The 27767-nt window shown below is 37.1% G+C and overlaps 1 pseudogene; it reads right to left on the reverse strand.

Annotated features, from left to right (window-relative positions):
• Positions 1–27767, reverse strand: part of LOC136032950 (oxygen-dependent coproporphyrinogen-III oxidase-like) — a 169475-nt pseudogene that overhangs the window by 16397 nt on the left and 125311 nt on the right.

Genomic DNA, 27767 nt, shown 5'->3' on the forward strand with positions numbered 1-27767 from the left:
AACCATCCAGAGCTCCGAGTCTCCTTTCAGGGTCCCATGCCCCCTAACCCCTCAAATTTTTTAACATAAATTTTTTTTCCTGGGACTTAGGATTATTATGAGTGTATAATTTATCGGACTTGAATCTTATATCTATGAAATCTATATCTGATGTAGGAATGGAACGTGAGACCCACGATTCTCTATGGTAAAAGAAGGACACGTTACTCGACTGAACCAACAAGTCATTGATGATATTATGTTTCTATAAATGCATTCTAAGGCAACCAGTGTATTGTTTCTGGGATGCTGGCCAACTTATGTTAAGCGTCACTACATCATAACAAGTTATTTGTGCAATCGATTTCTCATTTGGATATATGGTAAATGCAATCAGTGATTTGTTTCCGGGCACCATTTTTGACATCATTCCAAAATTTGCAAAACTCCTTCAACCCCCCTCAATTTTTTTAACTTTGAGTTTTTTATTCTTGGGACTAAGAATTATTTTGGGACTTAATATTTTTAATACTGATAATTATTCCGGAACCTATGATTTATCGGACTTCTTTATTTAAATCTCTAAAGTTACATCACCTCGGACAATTACTAAAAAAAACATTAATGAAGAGTCCCTCTCCAGGGAACCAAGACCCCCCCCCCCTATAAAAAGAAATTTGTAACTTTGATTTTTTTTTTATTCTTGGGACTCTTATTAATTTTCTTATTAATTCATTTATAATTGTAATCCTTTGTAAGTCCAAAAAATTATAGGTTCCAAAATAGCTCTAAGTCACAAAATAGTACTACGCCCCCAAAAAATCTAAGTTCCCAAATAATTATAAGAATTGTAGCATAGAATTACACTAAGAATTATCCCAAGTTCCAAGAATTATACCATATTCTAACCAATATGTTGGAGGAGCCTCTTCCTAGCTAGGATTTCCCTGAAAAGTAGATTCAATCACGATTTCCATTAACTCTTAATAAGTATATATTATAATTCCCAGACTCATTATTAATTCTAAGTCCCAGAACTCATCATTAACGTTTTCTTTAGTAACGTCCCAAAATAATTCTGCGTCCTTAAAAAATTCGAAAAATTAGAAGTCCCAGGAAATTCTTTGTCACAAATAATTCTGAAAAAATAAAGTCCTATAAAGTCCGAAAAAATAACCAAGTCCAAAAAATTGTAGGTTCCAAAATAAAAAATTATAGGTTCCCAAGACTCATTATTAACGTTTTTTTAGTAATTGTCCTAGGTGATGTTACTTTAAGAGATTACTATTAATTCTTTAACAATTCTTATAATTCCTCATAATTATAAATCTTTCCAAGTCCCCAAAAAAGTACAAAAAACTCTAGGTAATATTGTTTAAAAAAAATTATATAATAAAAAAGACTGGAATTATTTCATAGTTCACTGGTCGGCAGTGAGCTAACATCTCTCGTTTTGTGTTAAATGTTGTATACTATAGTCCATTTGGGCTTATGTTTCTGACATTAGTATTTAATTTTTGTCATCTTGTCAACTTAGCCAGATTTCTACCATTTCATCATCTTCAGGACCATATTATTGGTAAAACTACTGAAGCTATGAATCTTTACCCATCTAAATGTTGTCTGCAATAAACAAGTCTGAGGAATTCTAGCTGGATCCAATGCAATGGTATTTTGTCAAATTCAGGTATTCAGACGAATCTGACTTCAGATTTGTCGCTCCATTCATAAGTTATTGGCCCTACTAAATTAAAGGAAGACCGAGCTTTCTTAAAACTTGAAACCCCCGCCCCTCATGCTATTTGAGATAGGGTTTGTGATACCAGAACTTGATATGAGCCCTGATCTTAGGCATCTTTGGTGTAGCTTTCGTTCGGATCCGTTGCTCCATTCGCAAGTTATACTAAATTAAACAGAAAACTTAACTTTTTTCGGCAATTAAACTCCCCCCCCCCTTGTTCTATTTAAGTTAGGGTCTTCATCTCAAAACTTGATGCGTGTCATGGTCTATGCCTCTTTGGTTCAATTTTCATTCAGATCCATCACTCCATTCGCAAGTTACTCTGAATTAAACGAAAAACTAAACTTTTTTTTAGCAGGTAAAGCCCCCTCATCCTTGTTCTATTTGAGCTAGAGTTTTCATCTTTTTTGTTAATGTGTTTCATGGTCCTTGGCACCTATGGTTCGATTTTCATCCAAATCCGACCGGTGTTCTCCCGCTATACTTGATTGCAAAGACGGACGGACGGACATACTGACAGACGGACGGACAGATTTCGCGACGTCTTAGGTAGCCTTTAGGTAGCGTCTTTAGCTTAATGTTGGCTCATTGGATTCCAACAAAGGAAAGAATAGCATAGCATCATCCAGGCATCATCACCTATTTGGATGGTGGAAAAAATCCATCAAGATAGGTTTTTGAGATCCATCTGTCCGTCCGTCCGTCTGTGCAATAGAGTATAGTGGGAGAACCGCTGATCAGACTTGGACTAAAATTGAACTATTCGGATTTAAATTGAGCTTAATTAGGGGGAAACTCAAATGAAATTTGAGTTTTTCATTTAATTCTGTGTAACTTTCGAAAGGAGAGACGAATTTTGATAAAAATTAAATAAAGATCCCTATAAGTATGATAGGCATTGAGTTCTGGGATGGAGACCCTAGCTTAATTAGGGCAAGGGGGCTTTAAGTGCTAGAAAAGTTGAGTTTTTCGTTCAACTCAATTGAACTTGCGAATGAAGTAATGGATCTCAATGAAAGTTAAGCCAAAGATACCAAAAACTATAAGACACATGATGTTTGGAGATGAAGACCCTAGATTAATTAAGGCAAGGGGAGGGGGCTTTAAGTGCAAAAAAAAAGTTTAGTTTTTCGTTTAATTCAGTGTAACTTGCGAGTGGAGTGATGGATCTCAATGAAAATTTAAGCAAAGATGACTAAGACCGTGACACGCATCAAGTTTTGAGATGAAAACCGTAGCTCAAATAAAACGAGGGGGAGTGGGTTTTAATTGCTGAGAAAAGTTGAACTTTTTGTTTAATTTAGTAAACTTGCGAATAGAGCGACGGATCCGAATGAAAGCTAGACCAAGGATGCCTAGGATCAGGGCTCATATCGAGGTCTGATATCTCAAACACTATCTCAAACAGTGCGAGGGGAAGGGGGTCTCAACTTTTAAGAAAGTTGAGTTTTCCTTCGATTTAGTAAGGCCTATAACTAATTCCACCCATGGCTTGCCCAAAGCCTGGAAATAAGCTTTTTCCAAAATGAGCCATACTGAAGCGAACCTTCAACCGAATATTCCATCCCCAGAGAAAAACTGCTTTTTTATTCCTTCTTTTCCCGGGAGATTTCCGACTGTCTCATGGTTTTCGCCACCTCTTGGTATGAAAACTGCTGCTAGAAATAGATAAGTTGCAAATTCTGCAGTTTGACCAACCTTATGGAATGCGTCTGAATCAACAGGCTTGCTGCAGGCCCGTGATTTTATAATATATGTTTGTAGGGAGTTTTACCGACCATCTGAATTGACTACGCATCCTGCGGCTCGCTTGAGTGAAAACCAGCCAAAGGATGTAGATGCCATACATTTTCATAGCGCGTCTGAAATTCAACTTGAAAACTTGAGGCAGTTTCCTTGCAAAGGCTCTGAGGGCGAGATATGTCGTCGAAGCATGAATCAAGACTTCATTTTCACACTGTTCTTTTCTTTCAGCACGCTGACAGCCAGTGACCTTCAGCTGGCTGCTGAAAGTGTGGATTTTTTCTGCTCCTTTTTATTGAGCTTGACTTCACTTGTCGAGTGACTCAGTTGCAGACTTTTTAAGACAAACTTTACCTTTAAAGTTGAGATTTTTCGCCGCTAAGGTTATTATTTACTAAATCAGTGAATGAACTACTTTATTACCTTTTATCTGTTTTAAAGCCAATCCGAAGTTTTTTTTTTATTTTTCCTATTTTTCCACCATTCTCACACGTTTCAGAATAACCCTCTATTTCTTCAAACGCGCCATATTTGACTGAACACTAATTGCCAGATGTTCAACTCAGCTTGCACTGTGTTAATCCTGTCATGTGATCTGTCGGATCCAATGAGAAGGTTTTTGACTGCACTTACTTGTTTTGATAGTCTTTTCCTTTCAAGCCGTTGCGTTGAAAATCGGTTCAGATTACTTTTTGGACTTTGTTGGGTGTGTACCAGCCAAACGAAGGAAACGGTTAAAAACGATAAAATGGAAAGTCCAGTTCTTGATTAAGATTTCTGGGAGAGGAATGGCGGGGGACATTTTATAAGCAAGGGAAAGGGCTGAAAGGGTCTTCAGAATGGCTTCAACAAAAGGTAGCATGGGTATTTTTACACAGCTCATATATATATATATATGAGCTGTGTAAAAATACACAGAGTAAGTACTTGGAGTAGTACTTGAAGTACTACTTAAGTAAGAATTTGGAAAGTGCTTGTTACTTGATACTTAAGTAAAAAAAAACAATGAGTACTTAACACTTGATACTTAAGTAAAAATTTGGAGTACTTGTTGCAGCACTGATAGTGATGAAGAGTGGGAAATGAGGATAAAGACACAACTTGTATTTTCGTAAAGGATATATTAAACATTAAATACTAGTTCTTTTAGGGGGTAACAAAAAAATAGAACGAAGAGATAAAAATGCATAGAAGACATCTAAAACGAGTGTTTTAAGTATAGGCAATAAAGCATTAACTAATCTCTGTATCTTTTTAAAAATAGTGTTTTAATAAACAGTGTCAACTTTGACGAAATCTCAAAAATTTATTAATCAAAATTTTACTTTTCATAACAACATAGTGTATCTTTCCGCTTTTTAAAGTTTATTATATTTCGAACTATTACAGAATTCACAATCTTATAAGAAAGTCTATTTCTTTATTTCTACTCCCATCATATCTATTTATTACACGGTCGATGTCTACCTCAATATTTCGGTGAACGTTTATAATGGCCAGTCCTGTCAGTCTAGAGTCCTATCAGTTTAGAGCTCTTCGTTAGTATTTCCTCTTCTAGTCATCCTACAATATTCGAATAAAGACCAAAAATCGTCAGAAAAATAGGACCTCTATTAAAGATGCGTGTGGGTATGTTCTTCAAACTAAGTATATGAGTCGCAATACAAATATATATGTATTTGTTATCTTTGTATTTGATACGTATAGATTGTTGATTAAAATTCTCAGGGTTTCAAGCTGTCGAGATTTCTAATTAACTTTTTTTAATCTTGATATTTTCAGATATTTGATTCAAATGTTTAAATCTCGATATGTCTGTTGAGCACAAAAATACAAATTTGACACTTGACTCAGATTTAGTATTAAGTAAGAGAATTGTCCTGTAAAAATTTCATGTATAAACAACTAATCGTGGAAATATGATTGGATGGCATGTATCAAAATAAGTATGAACATTCTCAGCGGTATAAATAGCAGATTGGACAATTTTTATGGACAAACATATTCAACCCCTATACAAAAATATAACTATATTTTGTGACTGGTTGGTATTGAGAAGGTAAGAAATTCTGAATTAATATTGTAGCTGCATTCCGTTTTCGTGGTTAACTCATGTTGTGTGAATTTCCCCTTTTAATCATTTTTTTATTTTCAAATGTTTGAAAAAAAAAAAAATCAATGCCATTCCACTGATACAAATTGACAACTCAGAGACCGATCTATACCAGCTAAAAAAAAAAAAAAAAAAATGAAAAAACACATAATTATTTGCCTTCTTTTATAAACAGTTTTTCGAAAATCTATTCTTCTTAAATGATTAATGAAACCATTGATGGAGTATTTCGCCTCATATACTTAGTTTTAAGTATATACTTACACAAACCTTTATTAAAGTTTATTTAAAATTTTATTTTAAACAACGGCCTTTATTTTAATATTTTAGGATGAGCAGAGGTGATTTGTCATATAATACAGAGCTTTAATTAGATGAAAATAGGCAATAAAGTGGCCACCATTTGCTCACCAAAATCAGAAATTTAAATTAATAATTTTTGCACTTCTCATACATTTACTTTCTATTATACAAATCCCCTAAAAACAACAATGTTGTAAAAACCACCCTGCTTCGCAAAAAAAAGGCAAACCTAAAAAGCCAAAACAGACAGCCAAAAAAAGTAATGATATCAATTTCTTTGCCTCGGTGCTAAATCAAGACACGAAAACAAATTTTGACAGTAAAAAGAATTAAATATTTTGCTAGTCAGCCCCGTTGTGAGAGCACAATCCTGAAATATCATTTCAAACAGCCTAAAGAAGTTAGGATTCTAAATTTCCCCTCCTTGTTATTACGAAATGAAGATTTTCGCCTCCCAGTTGACTTTTGTGGTAAAACGGACACATTCCCTTAATAAACCTAAACTTAATTAAATACTTTTTGCCAGTAAATATTTGTGTGGCAGACCACACAAGGTAACTAACCTTGATTCCAGCTTGATTGCAAAAAGAAACAGTCTTAATATTTTAAAACTTATTAAAACTAAACTATTAAAAACCAATTACAAAAAAATAACGTTCATCCCAACCCAAACCAGAGCAAGCGGACTCAATCGCAAATCCACAACTACTTTAGGGGGAGGGGGTACGCCTCCTGGATCCACCACTGCCCTAACGTAAGTAAAATTATTTGACAAGGCATAGATATTTTTTTGAAAAGCATGATGGTTTATTTTGAGCTGTAGAGGTAAAAACTTAATGTTTTTTTACGCATGGCGGGGTGCTGAAAAAGTAAGACACGGAGAGGACCCCTGTTCCCTGTCTCTAAGAGGAGATTTGAGGGCGTTGCCCGTCCTAAATAGGTTTTTCGAAATGGATGAAAATAATATATTCTTTAAAAAAAATTTAAATAAGGTGTTAATCATATTTTTAGATTCACTTAGAGATACTTTCGTAGACCAACCCTGCTTTCTAGAACTATTATGAGAAAAAGTGTCCAAAATTTGTCCTTGATATTTTTCAAAGGAGCAAAAAAGCCTAACTGCTTATTATGTGTGACTTACTGGACATCCCTTGAACAGTATTTTAGTGGAAAAAAAAACTTAATGTTTTGCGTATGGCAGAGACCTTGTTCGCTGTCTCTTGGAGGGGAAAAGGGGTTTGAGGGCATTATCCATCCTAAAACGGTTATTCATCACAGTGAAAATAATATATCCTTTTCAAAAACAAAATATTTTCACCAACTCAAGAATCAGACCCCTCAGCTTACTATTTATATTCTTTTCAGGAAGAAATCATAAGTAATATCTCAGGCACTAAATTGGGTGCTAAATTGATACTTTAGGTGAATTTGAGACGCATGTGAAACTAAATGAAAGTTACTAGGTGCATAGTGGTAGTCGAAAGGGCGGATTAGCAATATCTTATGAACAGGCGAGGGTATTCAATATAAACTTTCAGGACTACTACTACAATTACTGCTGCTATTGCTATTATGGAACTAAACGAGAGTTTAAGTTCATTCAGGTTGTCAAAATGTCCCAGATAAAACATCTCAGGAACAAAATAGGGTATTAAGTAGAAGCTTTGAGGGATAGTTTTGTTGGCGATGTCGACAAAAGGTTGCTAAAATACTTCATGCTGCCTAGGCAATGTTTATCTAGATCTTCCTAGTTTTGTCAGTATCAACTTTACCTTTAAAAAGGAAACTACTGTTTTATGAATACGTGACAGCAGTGGTAGCAGCAAAAGAAGTGAGCCATCTATGGCACTAAATATGACACCCATAACGCAATATACTTTTAAAAGAAGGCTAAAAAAGCAAAACTTGATGACGTTTTCGACAATTAAAGTCTTCAAACAACTAATTTGTCTTCAGTAAAATTTTAAAGAACAAAATTTAAAAAAAAAGAATAGCCCAAAACACAAATTCAGAAAACAAAACATTAAAAAACATGAAACGGAAAACATATCCGGTTCATGGCAAATTTTATTCATATTACACGTTTGAGTTGATCGTTAAAAGGTTCCAATGGCTGTTGTGGTGACAAACTTACTACTACTAATTTCAGTCACTATTCAGCCACTGGCAGTCATGACCAGTGATTAACCATTAACTAGGGTATTTTGTGGAACAAGCTGCGAAAATAGGATGAACTGGAGCCAGAAATGGCTGCAAAAATCATGCCCTGAGGGTTGATCCCCTAGGAAAACTGAAGCTCTAACCGTGGCACAAGAAAAGATCATTTGAAGAGCAGTCCGAGATAGTAAAAAACGTTTCCTTGCTAGTGCTGCTTTTAATAAGTGCCACTTGTCGCTAATTGACGACAAGTAGTTGGTACCTCTCTTTTGAGGCACAAGTGCTGCCTGTTCAAGCCGGTCTGAAGCTTAGGGATGGTTTCTTGGGATGGGGGGAAAAAGTTGGGCATTTTGGCACTATCAAGGAAGGTTCCTCTCCACAAGGGAAAAAGAGATAGAATAAACGGATATAAAAATACCACGCCTGAGGGAGACCATTGGCTATTGTGCTGTATCAAAACTATTTTTTTTGTATGGTGTCAATATAACTTTGTAGCCTGAGCCTCGAATAAGTTATGGGAGCGCCCCCCCCCCCCTAATAAAAATAATAATAATACTAACAGCTCATGCAGCACCAAGTCGTCTGAGGCCAACACCGCTATGCATATTCCTCCTCGAAACGTCCCTCTTTACAACCTCCCGGGAAATACCCATTTCTCTTAAATTTTTCTTCACGACACCCCCCTACCCTATCCATGGACGACTTGCTTTCCGTTTAGCCCCATACAGTTGGCCGAAAATGACAATCTTTGGCAATCTGTCATCCTTCATCTGCAGAACGTTTCATAACCATCTCAACCTTTCGCTTATTATAGTCCTAGAAAGCGGAACTGAACAAATAGTTTACCACAAGGTCTCCAGTCTTGCGTGTACCCCGAAAAGTTCGAGCCAGCCCTTTATAGAGGCCGTTATCCATAGATCCCAATCTTACACCCTGCCATAGTTGTCCTTCTATAGAGGATCCTCCAACGATGGTGCTCGGAGTTACCATGCAATTTAACCCATTACTGGAAGAAGGTTTGTAACTCACAGAACGTGTACACACACCATTAGGCCCTGAGCGTACATTTGAAGAGGTTTCCAGCTCTATTTACGGCCCCCAGGCATAGGTGTCCCAGTTGCTATTATGAACCCTCAGGGACAAGACGCCTCCTTGGTCCGTACTTCTTATAGAGGTTCCCCTGCCTTAAATGTTGGAAAGTCATCCATTCTCATTTTCTGAAGAGTCTTAAAGGCTTGCACTGACTCAAATGAAATACTTGATGTACAGCTAAAGATCGTTATGTTCGATTCTCCGGTATATTGGTTAATTAACATCTTTCATTTGAGGATAATATTGACCTGATCAATAGGAAAGTCTCCGGGAGTCTCATGAATCCTTAAAAAGCTCATTATAATAATAAAAATAATTATAAAAGTAATAATAATAATAGCAATAATAGTAACAATAACAGTGACACTGGAAGAGGTTCCATTAAAACCGCCCGATTTCAAGGTCAAGATTGTTTCTTAAACATTTTGTTTTTTTCAGTTCCTATTTTAGAACATTTTATTGTTTTATTCAAAGTAAATTTAGTTTTCATTAAATCAACAATTGCGTAATCTGATTGTTTTCTTTGATATAAAATTGCACATGCTGAAATGAAAAATACAAATACACTTTTTTAGGACTGAACAGAGTAAATACTTGAAACTCGGACTTGACGGTATTCCAGAAACGACCGTAATGACTAACGGCTAAAATTGATTTTTTTATGGCTCGATCGCTAACAATGAAGAGAAAAAATTTCAGACGAAGAAACAATTTATGTCACTTTACACTAAAGTGGGCACTAATAATCAACGATTTTTAAATTAATTTGTTAAAAGCAAAAATTTGCTTTTTTATTTGCCTTTCTCTGGTTTAACATACGGGTTTCAATAAACATTCAAGAGCATATTGTCCAGAAGCGATTATCTGCCCTAGAGGAAGTATGAAAAGAAGAATTACATTACCTAGCACGCATTTGCTCAATCGCACCTTTTGGAAGCGTACCGTTAACAACTGACACGTTAACACCGGCTTTTTCAAAAGTTTCACCTTCCTGCATGACACATGTCACACCTCCTCCGCCTTCCTTTCTTAGCCACCTATCTACTCTGAATTTTTTCCCACCGGTTTCTTCAGATTCTAAAGCTCGGCAGAAATCATGCTAGAAAAAATTTATAAGATTTGTATAAGAAAAAAAGGAAAAAAAATAGCCACTATTTCCTAGTTGTGGTTCATGTTCCCATTAAAATATGCGATTTAGTGATAAAAAAAGGTAAAAAAAAAGGTAAAGGATACGGCATTAGACTTTACAGTCCCTACCGGCGGTGCTGATCTCTGTTTCTTGGCCCTTCAGCCAGGAAGTGCAATGGGGGGTTGGGCGCCAACCATCCTGTGCTTTCGTACACCCTTCCTGTGATAAGCTATAACTTGCACCAAAGGAGAAGATGCTTCTATCATTGTATTCGCTAGTTTCAAATCTATCCATACACTGAGCAGGAATTATGATAGTACTTAGAGTTTTTGTAGGGAGCAAAATGAATTTTCTTTATAAATATACCCCTTTTCCCATGTTTTGGGCGTGTTTTCAAGGTATTTTTATGGCACTTGCCTGTCGGCCAAGTGGCATATAGCGATCGCAATGGGTATTTTTATGCCACTTGGTATTTACCAAGTGACATATAGCGATCGCAATTTCTGTCTGTCTGTCGGCCCCGGTTTTTGCTAGTTCGGGCACTTCCAGATAAGCTAGGACGATGGAAGTTGGCAGGCGTATCAGGGACCAGACCAGATTAAATTAGAAATAGTTGTTTCCCCGATTTGACCATCTTGGAGGGAGTGGAGGGACGGTTAATTCGGAAAAATTAGAAAAAAGATATATTTTTAACTTACGAACGGGCGATCAGATCTTAATGAAATTTGATATTTAGAAGGATCTCTTGTCTTAGAGCTCTTATTCTTAATCCCGGTTCAACCATCTTCCCCGTTTCAATCATCTGTGGGGGGGCTGGAGGGAGGGAAAATCGTGAAAATGGAGGTAGGTTTATCTTACAAATGGGTAATAGGATCTTAATGAAACTTGATATACAGACAGATCTCATGTCTCAGACGCTCCATTTTCAACTCAGATCGGATCCGGGGACATAGGGGCGTGGAGGGGTAAAAGGGAAATCTTGGAAATCGGAAATCTTGGAAAACTCTTAAACGGGATGAAACTTGATGGGAATATTTAGCACAAGTTCTAGATACGTGATTGACATAGCCAGACCGGATTCACACTCTTTGGGGGAGTTTTGGGAGATTTCTAGTACTTTGATGAGTTCGAGAATAACTACAAGTTATAGATACGTGATTGACATCAGCGGACCAGATCCAATCTTTTTGGGGGAGCTGGAGAGATTTCTAGTGCTTTGGCGAGTTCAGTGCTTCTCGACGTGCTAGGACAATGAAATCGATAACTCTAGTACAGAGTTTAATTTTAGGTTCCAACCTCGTAATAAGTGCCATATGAGCTCTTGGATCTTGTTATGGCAGTTGGTATTAACCAAGTGACATATAGCGATCGCAAATTCAGTCGGTCTGTCTGTCTGTCTGTCCCGGTTTTGCTACTTCAGGCACTTCCAGGCAAGCTAGGACGATGAAACTTGGCAGGCGTATCATGAACCGGACCAAATCAAATTAAAATAGTCGTTTTCCCGATTTGACCATCTGGGGGAGGAGTGGGGGGCCGGTTAATTCGGAAAAAATAGAAAAAAGGAGGTATTTTTTAATTTAAGAAGGAGTGATCGGATCTTACTGAAATGTGGAAGGATATCGTGTCTCAGAGCTCTTATTTTAAATCTTGACTTGATCCGGTGACATTGGGGGGAATTGAGGGGGGAGCCTAAAATCTTGGAAAACGCTTAGAGTGGAGGGATCGGGATGAAATTTGGTGGGAAAAATAAGCACAAGTCCAAGATACGTGATTGACATAACCAGAAGGATCCACTCTCTTTTGGGGGGGGGGGTTATTCTGAACAAGTTAGAAAAATGAGGTATTTTTAACTTACGAAGGAGTGATCGGATCTTAATGAAATTAGATCTTTGGAAGGATATCATATCTCAGAGCTCTGATATTAAATTTCAACCTTATCCGGTGAAGGGGATGTTGGGGGAGGGGCGAAACCTAAACTCTTGGAAAATGCTTGAGTGGAGGGATCGGGATGAAACTTGATGGGAAAAATAAGCACAAGTCCTAGATACGGGATTCACAACCGGAACGGATCTGATCTCTTTGGGGGAGTTGGGGGTGGTTAATTCTAAAAAAATAGAAAAAAATGAGGTATTTTTAACTTGCGAAAGAGTGATAGTATCTTAATAAAATTTGATATCTAGAAGGATCTTGTGCTTTAAAACTCTCATTTTAAACCCTGACCAGATCCGGTGACATTGAAGGGAGTTGTAGGGGGAAGCTGGAATTCTTGGAAAACGTGAAATCGATGCATCTTACGAATGGGTGATCGGATCTCAATGAAACTTGATATATAGAAGAATCTTTGGTCTCAGATGCTCCATTTTCAATTCGAATTGGATCTGGGGACATCGAGGGTTGGAGGAGGGAAACAGAAATCTTGGAAACCGGAAATCTTGGAAAATCCTTAGAGTGGAGATATCGCGATAAAACTTGATGGAAAGAATAAGCACAAGTTATAGATACGAGATTGACATAATTGGTACGGATCCGTCCTCTTTGGGGGAGCTGGGGGTTGTTGATTTGGAAAAGTTAGAAAAATTGAGGTATTGTTAAATTAAGAACGGGTGACCGGATCTTTCAATTTGATATTTAGAAGGAACTCATGTCTCAGATCTCATTTCAAATCCCGACCAGATCTGTTGACATTGGGGGAGCTGGAGGGGGAAACCAGAAATCTTGGAAAATGCTTATAAATGTCGTAGATACGTGACTGACGTAACCGGACTGGATCTGCTCTCTTTGGGGGAGTTAGATGGTAGGCTTCAGTGCTTTGGCGAGTTTGGTTCTTCTGGACGTGCTAGGACGATGAAAATTTGTAGGCGTGTCAGGGAGCTGTACAAATTGACTTGATAAAATCGTTTTCCCCATTTCGAACATCTGGGGGCTGAAGAGAGAGTAAAAATTAGAAAAACTGAGGTATTTTTAACTTGCGAGTGGGTGATCGGATCTTAATGAATTTTGATATTTAGAAGGACCTCGTGACTCAGAGTTCTTATTTTAAATCCCGACCGGTATTAAGCCTCTGATTTTCCTTTTAAAGCAATCTATTGATTCTTAGAATTTTGCTAGAGCTCATACCACATGAGCTCTTGGCTCTTCCGACCTTGTCACAGGTGCCATATGAGATCTTAGCTCTTGTTTTTTTTAGCTTACGAACGGGTGATCGGATCTTAATGAAAATTTATATCTAGAAGGACCTCGTTTCTCAGAGCTCTCAATTTAAATCCCGAAGGGATCCGGTGACATTGGGGGGAGTTGGAGGGGGAAACCGGAAGTCTTGGAAAACTCTTAGAGTGGAGATATCGGGATGAAACTTGGTGGGAAGAATACGCACAAGTCCTAGATATGTGATTGACATAACCGGACTAGATCCACTCTGTTTGGGGGAGTTGGGGGGATTAATTAAGAAAATTAGAAAAAATGAGTTATTAACTTACGAACGGGTGATCGGATCTTAATTAAATTTGTTATTTAGGAGGACATTGTGTCTCAGAGCTCTTTTTTTAAATCCCGACCGGATCCGGTGACATCAGGTGGAATTGGAGGGGGAAACCGGAAATCTTGAAAACCGCTTAGAGTGGTGAGATCGGGATGAAACTTGGTGGGAAGAATAAGCAAAGGTTCTAGATTTGTGACTGACACAACAAGATCCGCTCTCTCTGGGGGAATTGGGGAGAGGGGGCGATTAATTTGGAAAATTAGAGAAAATGAGGTATTTTTAACTTACGAACGGGCAATCGGATCTTAATGAAATTTGATATAAAGAAGGACCTTGTATTTCAGGGGTATGATTTCTGTAATAAAGTGTCTAAATAATTTATCCAAGAGGAATTTAATCAAACTTTTCTGGATTGTTAAGAATAATACAGCTCTTGATTATAATTTTAAAGTAATATGTGATACAATTTGTATTCTAACTAAAACGAAATTTATTTCAAAAAAGAAAAAGTTCGATAAGATTAGTAATAAGGATAACAGATTATATTTACCTATTAATTTTACTTGTAAGCAGATTGAAGATATTAATTTACCAGAAATTTTAAATCAGCGGCATGTGAAACAGGCCCTTCCAAGTAATTTAAATTATAATGATAGTCCAGTTTTAACTTATAAATTTTCAAAAACTATTGGGCAAATTATTTTTAATTATAATTTAATACTAAAAAAACTAGATAGTGATATAAATTGGAAACCGGTTTGTAATTGTAAGCAACTTGGCCCATTTGTAAATCCTACTTACAAACATGTTATAACAGGGGACTTGTCAATAATAAAGAAAAATGATCTTCAAATTATAATGAATAAAGGGGCTAATTTCCGTCTTTCTCATCATCTGAAACCATCGAGTGTTCTTGATGGCTTGGAAAATGATTTTGATATATTTATTGATAAGTGGTGTAAGAAAGAGAATAAAAATAAAGAGAGTTTTCAAAGTTGGAAGAATTTAATTATTAGTAGAGTAAGAAATAAAATATATTCTAACTTAAAAATAGTAACACTAAATCATTATTTTATAATGCGAAGATTAAACAAGCAATTGCTAATCTAAAGAATGAATTTGTAATTGTGCCAGTGGATAAAGCTAACAATAATTTTGCCATAATTTGTCAGAAGCTGTATTGTGATATCTTAAAAAGGGAGTTATGCACAACTAATGTTTACGAAAAGGTAAATATAGAGGATGAGAATTTAATTGAAAAGACTGAAGAAATACTTTTTAAAAATTTTAATATTAAAATAAATGACAATGATAAAAAGTTCCCTTTCCTATATTGGACTGTAAAATTTCATAAGAATCCCCCTAAACCACGGTTTATTGCTGGAGCAGCTAAATGTCCAACCCGCATTGCTGCCCTCTGACCTCTCTTTAATTTTAAAGGAAATTGTAAATAAACTTAAAACCTATTGTTCTGGTATTAAAAAATTTTCGAATTTTAATCCATATTGGAGTGTTAATAATTCACTGCAGGTGATAGATTCTTTAACAATGGTTTCAGCTAAAAGAATTGAGTCTTTCGATTTTGCGACAATGTATACTAATTTATCACTTAATTTAGTGTTTGATAATTTAAAAACTGTTATAAAGAAATCTTTCCTCTTATCTAGTAAAAGGTTCTTAAAAATAGACATTTATAATAAAAAAGCTATATGGACAAACTGCTTTAATACTACAGTTAACTTGAGATGTTAAAGCTTGGATATGATTTTTGAGTTATTGGAATTTGTTTTATACAATACTTATATAAGATTTGGGGGTGATTTGTACAAGCAAATTATGGGAATTCCCATGGGGGGGGGGGGAATGCCAGCCCATTTATAGCTGACTTGTTTTTAAGTCAACTAGAATATAAATATATGATGGATAAGAATAATCCAATTAATTTAAAACATGCTTTGTCAAATAATAAAAGATATTTAGATGATATTTTGGTCTTAAATTGTAAGGATTTCATTGATATTTCTAAAAATATATATCCATCAGAGCTTATTCTTGAGCCTAGTCATGGCGCTGGTCATGAAGATCATTTCTTAGATTTAAATATTAATATTTGTGATAATAATAAATTAAGTTTTAAAATGTATAATAAAACGGATGATTTTGATTTTGAAGTGATTAGTTTCCCATTCCCTGAAAGTAATATACACTCAAATATCACATATTCAGCGTTTTTCTCACAGTTACTTCGTTATGCAAGGATTTGTAGTAATTATATTGATTTTAAAAATAGATGTAAAATCTTAAGCCAAAAATTGATATCAAGAGGTTTTTCTGCAAATAAATTAACTTGGCAATTTAAAAAATTTAGTTTTCATTATAACGAACTTTTAAATAAATATCAAAAGAATTATCTAGAAATACTTAAAGAAATTTTTAACTAATTTCGGAGGTTCGAGAAATGTTGTCACAGCGCCATTTATTTTGAATTGTGTTTCTAATTGAGCGGATTTTCTAAAAAATTAGCCACATGGTAAAGATGAATTCTATAATTGTTTAGTTCATTCAGGTTTTTTGCAATGTGTTAATATTTGTGATTTGGTAAAATTTATAATATTTAGTTTACCTATTGTTGCTAAAGGGAGGGATATATTAACAGGATAAGCTTGTTTTTGGTTTTACTTGGTTGTTTTACATTTGCTGTTTTTTTTTTCATAGGCATGTATTTTGGGGGTGATACCTGACGCGGGGATGCCATGGATATTCTGTGGTAGCCACAACACTGTGCTGGGTAGAGAATTTAGAGTGGCGAAACCCTATATAGGCCAGTGTATTCTCCTGATGAGCCCTTATGTTGCCTCTGAATTATTTGTCTATATTATTTTTTCTATTGTTTATTCTTTATGGTTGATTGTGTGTGGCTATGCTGTTTGACCTATGTGATTGTATGGATGAGTAGGGTTAAGGCCTCATTCAAGTGCTGGTCTATATTAATCACTAATTTAGGAAAACAGTCTTCCTTTTCTCCTTCTGTCTCCTTTTTTTTTTTTTTTTTTTTTTTTTTTTTTTGTGTTTGTGCTGTAGCATTGGTGATTTCTCTTTTCATTATATATATATATATATATATATATATATATATATATATATATATATATATATATATATATATATATATATATATATATATATATATATATATATATATATATATATATATATATATATATATATATATATATATATATATATATATAAATATATAATATATATATATATATATATATATATATATATATATAATATATATATATATATATATATATATATATATATATATATATATATATATATATATATATATATATATATATATATATGTCAAAAGAGTTAGCTTATTATGCTGATCCCAAAAATATAGTAATCACTAAGTTCAGTGTTACCCATCCAAGAGTACGAGCCTGATAATATTTGAGAATATTAAACACCCTTTAAAAGTGAAAGAATCTTAATGAAGATCACATCTTCAGGACTTCCCACGGAAGAAAGTCTCCATGGGACAATTGACCAGGAGAAATTCTCCATAGGGAAATTTTCTACGAAAGAAACTTCCCATTGGGGGATAGGGGGAGTTCCGGAAAATATTTTCCACACAGGAGGGACACCCATCGGCTTAAAGGAGGATCAGAAATTAAATAAAAACATGTCTTTCTTCTAATGAAAGCATACTAAGGAGTATTTTTCAGGCGGAATCGTAAGAAAGAAATTTTCTGGGAAGAAATCGCAGCAAGGATGGAATTTTCCGGGGGTAATTTCCAGGCGGAAGAATTTTACGTGGGAGGAACTTGCTATGGATGAATTTTTTGGAGGGATATTTCACAGAGGGGAAACCGCTCTTTTTATATTAATAAAAAAACTAGTTTTTTCTACTGAAAGTAAGGAGCAACACTAAAACTGAAGACAAACAGAAACTAGTCCGCATATGACGGGGACGGGCTGTCCTCTCATGAATTCCCTGTTCTTTACGCTAAAGTTTGACCTTTTGTCTCAATTCTTATTCCTGAAACACAAGGGCCACATTTAGAATCAGAACCATTTTCAAAATTTCTTAAAAATATTTAACATGAAGAGAGAGGTATTGAGGACGTGGCAGTCCCAGTAATATACGGACTGATTTCTGTTCGATTTTAGTTTTAATGTCGCTCCTTACTTTCAGTAGACTATTATTTTTTTATTTAGTATCTAAAAGATTCACAAATTCAGGGCAAAGTAGATAGAATAAAACATGAAAGGACAAAAGAGTTAACTTCTTGGCATATAGTTCTCTAAATTATGAATATTCCGTAAGTATTCTGACGAGAAACCATCTCTATTTAACAGTATTTAACGGTGAATGGGTATAAAATACAATAGTGAATCTGTTACAGAAAAAAAAAAAAATAAGAGCTCATATGGCACTTGTGACGAAGTCGGAAGAGCCAAGAGTCAAGAGCTCATATGGTATGAGCTGTAGCAAAATTCTAAGAATCAATAAATTGCTTTAAAAGGAAAATCAGAGGCTTAATGCCGGTCGGGATTTAAAATAAGAGCTATGAGTCACGAGGTCCTTCTAAATATCAAAATCCATTAAGATCCGATCACCCACTCGCAAGTTCAAAATACCTCATTTTTTCTAATTTTTCCTTTTCCTTCAGCCCCCCAGATGTTCGAATCGGGGAAAACGACTTTATTAAGTCACTTTGTACAGCTCCCTGATACGCCTACCAATTTTCATCGTCCTAGCACGTCCAGTAGCACCAAACTTGCCAAAGCACTGAACCCCAACATCTAACTCCCCCAAAGAGAGCGGATCCCGTTCGGTTACGTCAGTCACGTATCTACGACATTTATAAGCATTTTACAAGATTTCTGGTCTACCCCTCCAGCTCCCCCCCCAATGTCAACAGATCAGGTCGGGATTTGAAACAAGAGCTCTGAGACATGAGTTCCTTCTAAATATCAAATTTCATTAAGATCTGGTCACCCGTTCTTAAGTTAAAAATACCTCAATTTTTCTAACTTTTCCAAATTAACAACCCCCAGCTCCCCCAAAGAGAACGGATCCGTACCAATTATGTCAATCTCGTACCTATAACTTGTGCATATTCTTCCCGTCAGGTTTCATCTCGATATCGCCACTCTAAGCGTTTTCCAAGATTTCTGTTTCCCCCTTCCAACCCTCTATGTCCCCGGATCCCATTCCAATTGAAAATGGAGCATCTGAGACATAAGATTCTTCTATATATCAAGTGTCATTGAGATCCGATTACCCATTCGTAAGATACCTCGATTTCACGTTTTCCGAGAATTCCGGCTTCCCCCTCCAACTCCCTTCAATGTCACCGGATCTTGTCGGGATTTAAATGAGAGTTTTGAAGCACAAGATCCTTCTAGATATCAAATTTCATTAAGATTTGATCACCCGTTTGTAAGTTACAAATACTTCATTTTGTCTAATTTTTCCGAATTACCCCCCCCCCCCCCAACTCAATCAAAGAGAGCGGATCCGGTCCGGTTATGTCAGTCACCTATCTTGGACTTGTGCTTATTCTTTCCACAAAGTTTCATCCTAATCTCTCCGCTTTAAGCGTTTTACAAGATTTTCATCCCCCCCCCCTAATGACACTGGACCCGGTCGGGATAAAAAATAAGAGATCTGAGTTTCGAAATCCTTCTAAATATGAAATTTCATTAAGATACGATAACTCTTTCGCAAGTTAAAAATACCTAATTTTTTCTATTTTTTTAATTAACCTCCCCCCAGCTCCCCAAAAGAGAGCAGCTCCGTTCCGGTTATGTCAATCCCATATCTAGGACTTGTGCTTATTTTTCCCACCAAGTTTCACCCCGATCCCTCCACTCTAAGAATTTTCCAAGAGTTTAGATTCCGCCTCCCCCAACATCCCCTTCAACGGATAAGGTTGAAATTTAATATAAGAGCTCTGAGAGATGATATCCTTCCAAACATCAAATTTTATTAAAATCTGATCACTCCTTCGTAAGTTAAAAATACCTTATTTTTCTAATTTTTCAGAATTAAACCTCCCCCTACTCCCCCAAAGAGAGCGGATCCGTCCCGGTTATGTCAATCACGTATCTAGGACTTGTGCTTATTTTCCCCACCAAGTTTCATCCCGAAACCTCCACTCTAAGCGTTTTACAAGATTTTAGGCCCCCCCCTCAAGTCCCCCAATGTCACCAAATCCAAGCGGAATTTATAATAAGAGCTCTGAGACACGGTATCCCTCCAAACTTCAAATGTCATCAAGATCCAATCACTCCTTCGTAAGTTAAAAATACCTCATTATTCTAATTTGTTCAGAATTAACCCCCCCCCCCAACTCACCCAAACAGAGCAGATCCGTTCCGGTTATGTCAATAAGGTATCTAGGACTTCTGCTTATTTTCCCACCAAGTTTCAACCCGATCCTCCACTCTAAGCGTTTTCCAAGATTTTAGGTCCCCCCTCCAACTCCCCCAATGTCACCGGATCCGGTCGGGATTTAAAATAAGAGCTCTGAGACACGACATCCTTCCAAACATCAAATTTCACTAAGATCCCATTACCCGTTCGTAAGTTAAAAATACTTCATTTTTTCTATTTTTTTCCAAATTAACCGGCCCCTCACTCCCCCCAGATGATCAAATGGGAGAATGATTATTTCTAATTTAATCTGGTCCGGTCTCTGATACACATGCCAAGTTTCATCGTCCTAGCTAGCCTGGAAGTGCATGAAGTAGCAAAACCGGGACAGAGAGACAGAGAGACAGACAGACAGACCGACAGACCGACAGAATTTGCGATCGCTATATGTCACTTGGTTAATACCAAGTGCCATAAAAAGGCTTGAAAAAGGTAGAAAAGGAAGGATCAACTCCACAAACCCCAAAGAGATAGGAAGCCTTTGTTGGGCGATAAGAAAATGTCCACTGTTCCACCGCTATTCCTCAATTAAGTGACCAAATGGGAAGAATCAGAGGCAACGCTTTAGCGTTGCCTACAGAAAAGACTTGTGACGAGGTCGGCTCTTCCGACCTCGTCACAAGTGCCATATGAGCTCTTAGCTCTTGTTTTTATCTTATATTTAAAAACATAATTTCAAGTTCTTATTAAAAATTTTAAATATATCGGGTTTTCATGATGTGATTGATCTGTTAGCTGATAGATCAAATACCACTTGGTTTCCCATTGAAAACCCTCCCAAAATATAGCGTTTGCCACAACTGAATATTCGTTCCAGTCCTCATACCTGAATATAGCCCTAGACTAATAACAAAATATTGTTGATGTTGTTGGTTTTCAATATTTTATTTATTTCTCATCAACAGTTAGTTCATAATACCACCTTGAGAACAGAAATTTTTCCTAAACTAAAAACTATTGTGTAACTGAATCAGTATTGATTCAGAGTTCAATGAGATAACACCTAGATAACTAAGAGGATTATAAATTGAAATCTAGTTATAAATTTGAACTTGATCTAGTTTTCGATATTCGTTGATTCAGTGCTTTTACTTTGCCAAGTTAACTTGTTTGACCAGTTTACTGGCATGCTGACTACAAGCGTACGGAACATTCCAATTGAAGTTGAATTATAGCTGTATTTTTTGGAAAGTGGGGGGTTTAATATTGCCCCCCCTGCGTTTATTTACTAGACAAGTGCAGTGAAATTGACCAATTATTGCCTTTGATCAGTGGATATACATACTTTTTGCCAAATTTTATTTAGTGAAAAAATTTTTTCTTTTTTCGGACTGTTGAGCCAGGAACTGCGCGTGAACTGGATTCATTTCATGGGATGCAGCCGAATAGATTAGTACACAACGCTATACTAAATTTTGCCGTGCGGGCGAAATCAAAAGGAAATGCAAATGCCGATATTATCAAAACTGGTTGCGATTTTTTCGCCGACGATTTGGTGTGCGAAGCGAAGAAAACGATTTGGTCTGTGGCGAATTATGCTACTCGGCCAACCGAAAGGCAGAAAGTTGCTGATACATTTGCAGAAATTTTGAAAGTTCTTGACTAATGTGATGAGAATTCAGTGGCCCTGCCGAAGGTCGTTATATACGAACCAGACGAAGTCCCTACAATTCCTGGCAAGGCAAGCGCTACGTTAACCCGCAAGGTAAACGATTTATGTCTAGAATTTAAGAACTCTGTGTCTCTGGCTAAAGCACAGAGCCTCTGCTGCCCTTCGGCGAGCAGTGTCCCAGGCCCCGCCAATCCTGTAACAGTCAATCCTCAGATATCCTATGCCGTTGTTCTTAAAATGCCAAAGTCTCTCGATAATCTCGATGCTCGCAAGCAGTTTTTGGATAGCGTGTGCCCCAACTCAGCCAGAATAAGTGATCTAAGAAAGGTGAGACAGGACTGGAAACCGTTCATCAAGTCCAAATCTTCTTTAGTCTCTGCCTTGATCTTCAAATCGTCCCTGCCATGCTCAAAGAGAAAGTGTTTATTGCTGTTTTGAAACGGGTTCCACTTAGTAAGACCCATACTGATATAGAATCCCTTGTTCTAAGTGCATTAAAAGTAATAGAAATCGGTAGCTCTGAGCGCTCCAAAGTGTTCAAGCTGTATTTCGGGAATAGTAAGCATCTCGAAGACTTTCTAGCAGTCTCAGTCCGAATCGGTTATGAGAAGCTGCCTGCTGAAGAATTCAAATTTCTCCTAAAAAGATGTTATTCATGCCATGGAGTTGGTCACTTAGCGGCTAATTGCGTATTGACGCCTAAGAAAAAGGGTAAAGGATACGGCATTAGACTTTACAGTCCGTAGCGGCGGTGCCGATCTCCGTTTCTTGGCCCTTCAGCCAGGAAGTGCAATGGGGGTTGGGGGCCAGCAATCCAGTGCTTTCGCACACCCTTCCTGTTTACCTTCCCCAGATTTCTCCAGGTACCCATTTAGAGCTGGGTCGACTCTGGCTAAGCTTACAGAGTCACGCCACTGACCCCCGTCCCAAACTGAAGAATTGGGTACACTGGGATTCGAACCCGAGTCCTCTCAGACAAAGGATCCCGAATCCAGCGCACCAACCCACTCGGCCAGGACCCCTATATGTGGTCGTTGTGGTGCTTCTGAACACACATCCACGAAGGACAATTACGTGTCAAAATTATGCTACTTTTTTTAAAATGCAATATGTGCACTAAAGATACGTTCTGCATCTTATGCAAAAAGAAAGACCAGACATACTACTACATAAGGTATCCGGCTAATAAAGCAATAATCAATACAAATTCCCTACCAAAAATGAATCTAGAACCCGCCTGTGCTAAGCATGCAGTTGCAACGTGGAATTTAAATGGAAATCTCCTTAACCGGTCTGTTTTTATCAAGGACCTTCTTTCTAGATATGATATTGTGTGTTTGCGGGAACATTTTGCAACCTCTCTCGGCCTTACCTTATTGAACCTGTCACCAAACCATCAGGTTTTCATGGTCCAAGCCAAAACCACTCGCACTCATGGCCAGCCATCTGGCAGCCTTGCAACTTACGTTAGATCCTCTCTATCCACTTCTGTGTTTGACTCGGAATTAGACATTCTCGCTGTCAAAATCCAAAATATGGTTATCGTGAACGTGCATCAGACCATTTTCCATTGTTTTTCAATATTGATTTAAATGTTAGTGTTTCGCCTCCTTCTGGAAGGCTCCAGAAGCGTCCTTATTTTTTTTGTGATTGGAAACGTGCGTCTATGAGTTCATTTCAGTCGAATTGTGATGAACTTGTTTCAAAAAGCCGTGTTCCTTTTGATCTGCTGATGGTTAGTTCAAAGAAATATAAGGCGGAATCATGGATTCGCTTGAATATTTATTGTAGTGAGCTTGTGCACGCATTACGTCTCGCTGAACAGTCAGCTGTACCGTCTAGACGGGTGTGGCCTGGTACCGAAGCACCAGGCTGGTCTGCAAATGTTAATCTGCAGAACGCGTGTAATTCGGCAAAATTCTTGCTTTCGCTTTGGCGCGAGGCTGGCTGTCCACGAGACGGTTGGGGGAATAAGCTTCGAATTCATAGTAAAAGCAAATTTCGCGAAAACTTTCACTACACCGTAGTGCAATTATTCGTTCTTCATCTCAGGCTGTCCCCACCCACCCAAACAAACTTTGGTCTTCATTGTTTAGAGAAAGGTCTCATGTATTAATGACCTCAATATCTCGAGATAATTGGGTTCAGCATTATAGAAATGAATTTTCGGCTCCTGATATCTGGCTACAAAAAGTTTTGGTGTGAAACTGGATGATTTATTCTCACATAAGCGAGAAGAAAACAGTCCGAGTATTGTGTTGCGAGAGCAACACTTTGGTTTTGTCCCGTTTTTTTCTCTACCGCCGACCTCAGCTTATTCCTGGAGACTAGTAAGGGTCTAACCTGTGCGGTTTTTACGGAAAGTGTGGACCTAAGGCCGGATTGATGAATATGACATTACATTTTGGAAAGCTCCGCAGAACTCTTGTCTGGGGCCAAAAAGGATGGTTTTTGCTTGTCCGCGAACCAGAGCCTATGGTGTGCGAAGTGAAGTGGAGTTAAATAGCCAATGTCAGAGAGGAGTATCTGAAGTTGTGCAGCAAAGCTTTCGTTTCATCAAACCATGTTCCAGCTTTCGAGTGGAAAGCTCCGTTCTAGCAGGCAAGCAAGCAGGCACCACTTTCAAATTGAAGATGGACTAAAATCTAAAAGTGTCAAATATATGCGGCAGTTACCCGGCCCCACAGCCAATATATCTTCTTTGAGTGATAAATAGAAAAAATTACAGAAGCAAAAATGTGGCATTTTCCCACGGATCCGAAAGTGCTGTCATCTAGTGTTTCTATCCATTTTTGTTCGTGATTTGAGCTGAGTTTATCATTCGGTTTTTCGGACTTGGGATTGCGGTAGAGAAATGGTATCAGATGTACCTAATGAACTTTAAAAGTTCTCTCATTGCTAAAGAAATTGGAGCTTATCCTTTGCTCCTTTCTAAGTGGTGACGTTAGAAAGTTGGCCTACGGCAAAAAAAAAATCAAACTTTTGAACTAAGACAGATAGAATTGTTGCGAGAGCAACATTTTGGTTTTGTCCCGTTTTTTTTTCTATGCCGCCGATCTCGGCTTATTCCCGGAAACTGGTAAGGGTCTAACCTGTGCTGTTTTTGCGGAAAGTGTGGACCTCAGGCAAGATTGATGAATATGACATCACATTTTGGAAAGCTCCGCAGAACTCTTGCCTGGGGCCAAAAAGGATGGTTTTTGCTTGTCCACGAGCCAGAGCCTATGGTGTGCGAAGTGAAGCGGAGTTATATAGCTTACGTCAGAGAGGAGTATCTGAAGTTGTGCAGCCAAGCTTTCGTTTCATCAAAATATGTTTCTGCTTTCAAGTGGAAAGCTCCGTCCTAGTAGGCAAACAGGCACCACTTTCAAATTGAAAATGGACTAAAATCTATAAGTGTTAAATATATGCGGCAGTTACCCGGTCCCACAGCCAATATATCTTCTTTGAGTGATAAATTGAAAAATTTACAGAAGCAAAAAAGCGGCATTTTCCCACGGGTCCGAAAGTGCTGCCGTAATTTCGGCTGGGTTTATAATTTGTTTTTTTCGGACTTGGGATTGAGGTAGAGAAATGTTATCAGATGTACCTCTTAAACTTTGAAAGTTCTGTCATTGCTAAAGAAATTGGAGCTTATCCTTAGCTCCTTTCTAAGTGGTGGCATTAAAAATTTGGCCTACGGCAAAAAAAAATCAACTTTTGAACTAAGACAGATAGAACTTTTTTGACGGCAATCGATAGCTCTTGATGAGCTGATCAAAGTATATGTCATCCATTTTTTGGTACAAAAATTCCTCCATGAGATATACTAGTTTGAAATTTTCAAGGGGTTGACAACTTCAATAGTAGGGTACATACTGAAACCAAAAATAGGCCGATACCATTTGTGAGACAAGTAGAGGACTTATCAGCAACAGTCGGCTGTTAGACCATAATCATCTTCGGCAATAAGGGGTTTGCAACTTTGGCTAGCTGGTGTACCTATTATTTGTTTCCGGTGTATTTGATGGTAAGACCAATTTGGTTTTAGTGGTAAGACATGCAGGGGACTTGTACGTAATAATCGTCTGTTAGGCTACAATCATCTTCAGTGAAGAGGGGTTTGTAACTTTTTCTAGTTGGTGTAGCCTACCCATACTCACTGTAACCTAGAATTAAGTGTTTACGCAACGGGTACAAATCATAACGTAAAACAATGAGGTAGTTTCGTAATAATTAGTGTCATCTATAGTTATTTAATCCTGAAAAGTTACAGGTAGCTTTATAATACCAACTAGATTATATAAGATATTGTTCCAAGTTTTCATCCGTCACGATGTCTACGATTGAAAAGGATAGAGTTCAACTGGCTGCAAAGTCAATTTAGTCTCTTCTTTCGATATTATTTTGTAGTTGTTGTTTTTTCAACGCTGAGGAATAGCCTTTGGTCATTTGATAACTGATTGCGTTCTTGTTAGAACATACTGTTTTAAAAACTTCGATAGGCTGACAACTTCATCATTTAACCGATAGTGAAGAAACAAGCACAAACGAGAATGTAAAACAATGAGATAGTTTCGTAATAATTGATAGAATGTCATCTATGGTATTTTGATCCAGGAAAGTTAGGGATAGCTTCATAATACCAACTTGATTATATAAGATATTGTTCCGAGTTTTCATCCGTCACGATGTTTACGATTGAAAAGGATAAAGTTCAATTGGCTGAAAAGTCAATTTAGTCCCTTCTTTCGATACTATTTTGTTGTTGTTTTTTAACGCTGAGGAATAGCCTTTGATCATGTGATTACTGATCACGTTCTTCTTTGAACATAATGTCTTAAAAGCTTCTTTAGGCTGACAACTTCAGCGTTTAACCAATAGCAAAGAAACAAAACCAAAGTGTTGCTCTCGCAACACTTTATTTGGTGAAGTCGGAGAAAGGTTGGCGCAACACTTCACGTTGCTCATACAACGTAGGTCTAGTTATAATTACGAGGTGTTCTATCCGTACTGCTGTTAGAAAAAAAAAATCGCGTGGTTGTGATAGTATATCAATTCAGCACCCGCTACTCTCAAATCTTGATAAAATATATGAGCGTGCCATTGCGAACAGAATGATTGTGATTAGCACTGAATATAGTTGGCTTTTGCCCCTGCAGTTTGGCTTCCGTAGTGGGAAAAGTACTATTGATGCAATTGATGGTATGGTTACCATGGCGGAGGAGAATATGCAGAAAAAAAATCTTTACTTTTTGCATATTTTTTTATATACAAGGCGCATTTGACTCCGCGTGGCACCCTGGAATACTGAAAAAGTTAAAGGCTAAATCGTTCCCTGATGGGCTTTTAAATTTAATTTATAGTTACTTTTCTGGTAGAGTTGTTACGTATAAGGGTGAATATTCGTGCATTTTAGAGCGATTATGTCCTCAAGGTTGAATATCATCCCCCCTGCTATGGTCGGTTAATATAAATGATCTTCTAGAAATAAATATTCCTAATGTAATACCATCATCAGGCATATGCTGATGATGTTTGTGCAATTATCACATCAAGTAAAATATCAACTTTAGAATCCTTGGCATCAAGGGTATTTTCGTATTTCCGAATTTGGTCAGTAGATAACAAGCCCGTGTTTGACAAATCCAAGACAGAAGCAATTTTATTTTCAAGGAAGCATCAGCTTCCGACTGTAAAGCTAATGTATGATGGAATTGAGATACCTGTTAAAAATTAGGTTAAATATTTGGGTGTTATTCTTGATAGAAAGTTATTATGGACTGACCATGTTAGACATAAAATTAACTGTGCAAAACATTATTCTGCTCGTCTTTTAACGGTTGCCAAGAACACTTGGAACCTGAATCCACATGCATTGAGGATGCTATATAAATCAGTAATCGAAAGCCATATTTTATACGCGTGTCCTATTTGGATTTCTGCACTGAGAAAAAAGAATATTCAGCGAATGCTACGGTCGG

This window comes from Artemia franciscana, chromosome 1 (assembly GCF_032884065.1).
Source record: "Artemia franciscana chromosome 1, ASM3288406v1, whole genome shotgun sequence".
Classification (NCBI taxonomy): domain Eukaryota; kingdom Metazoa; phylum Arthropoda; class Branchiopoda; order Anostraca; family Artemiidae; genus Artemia; species Artemia franciscana.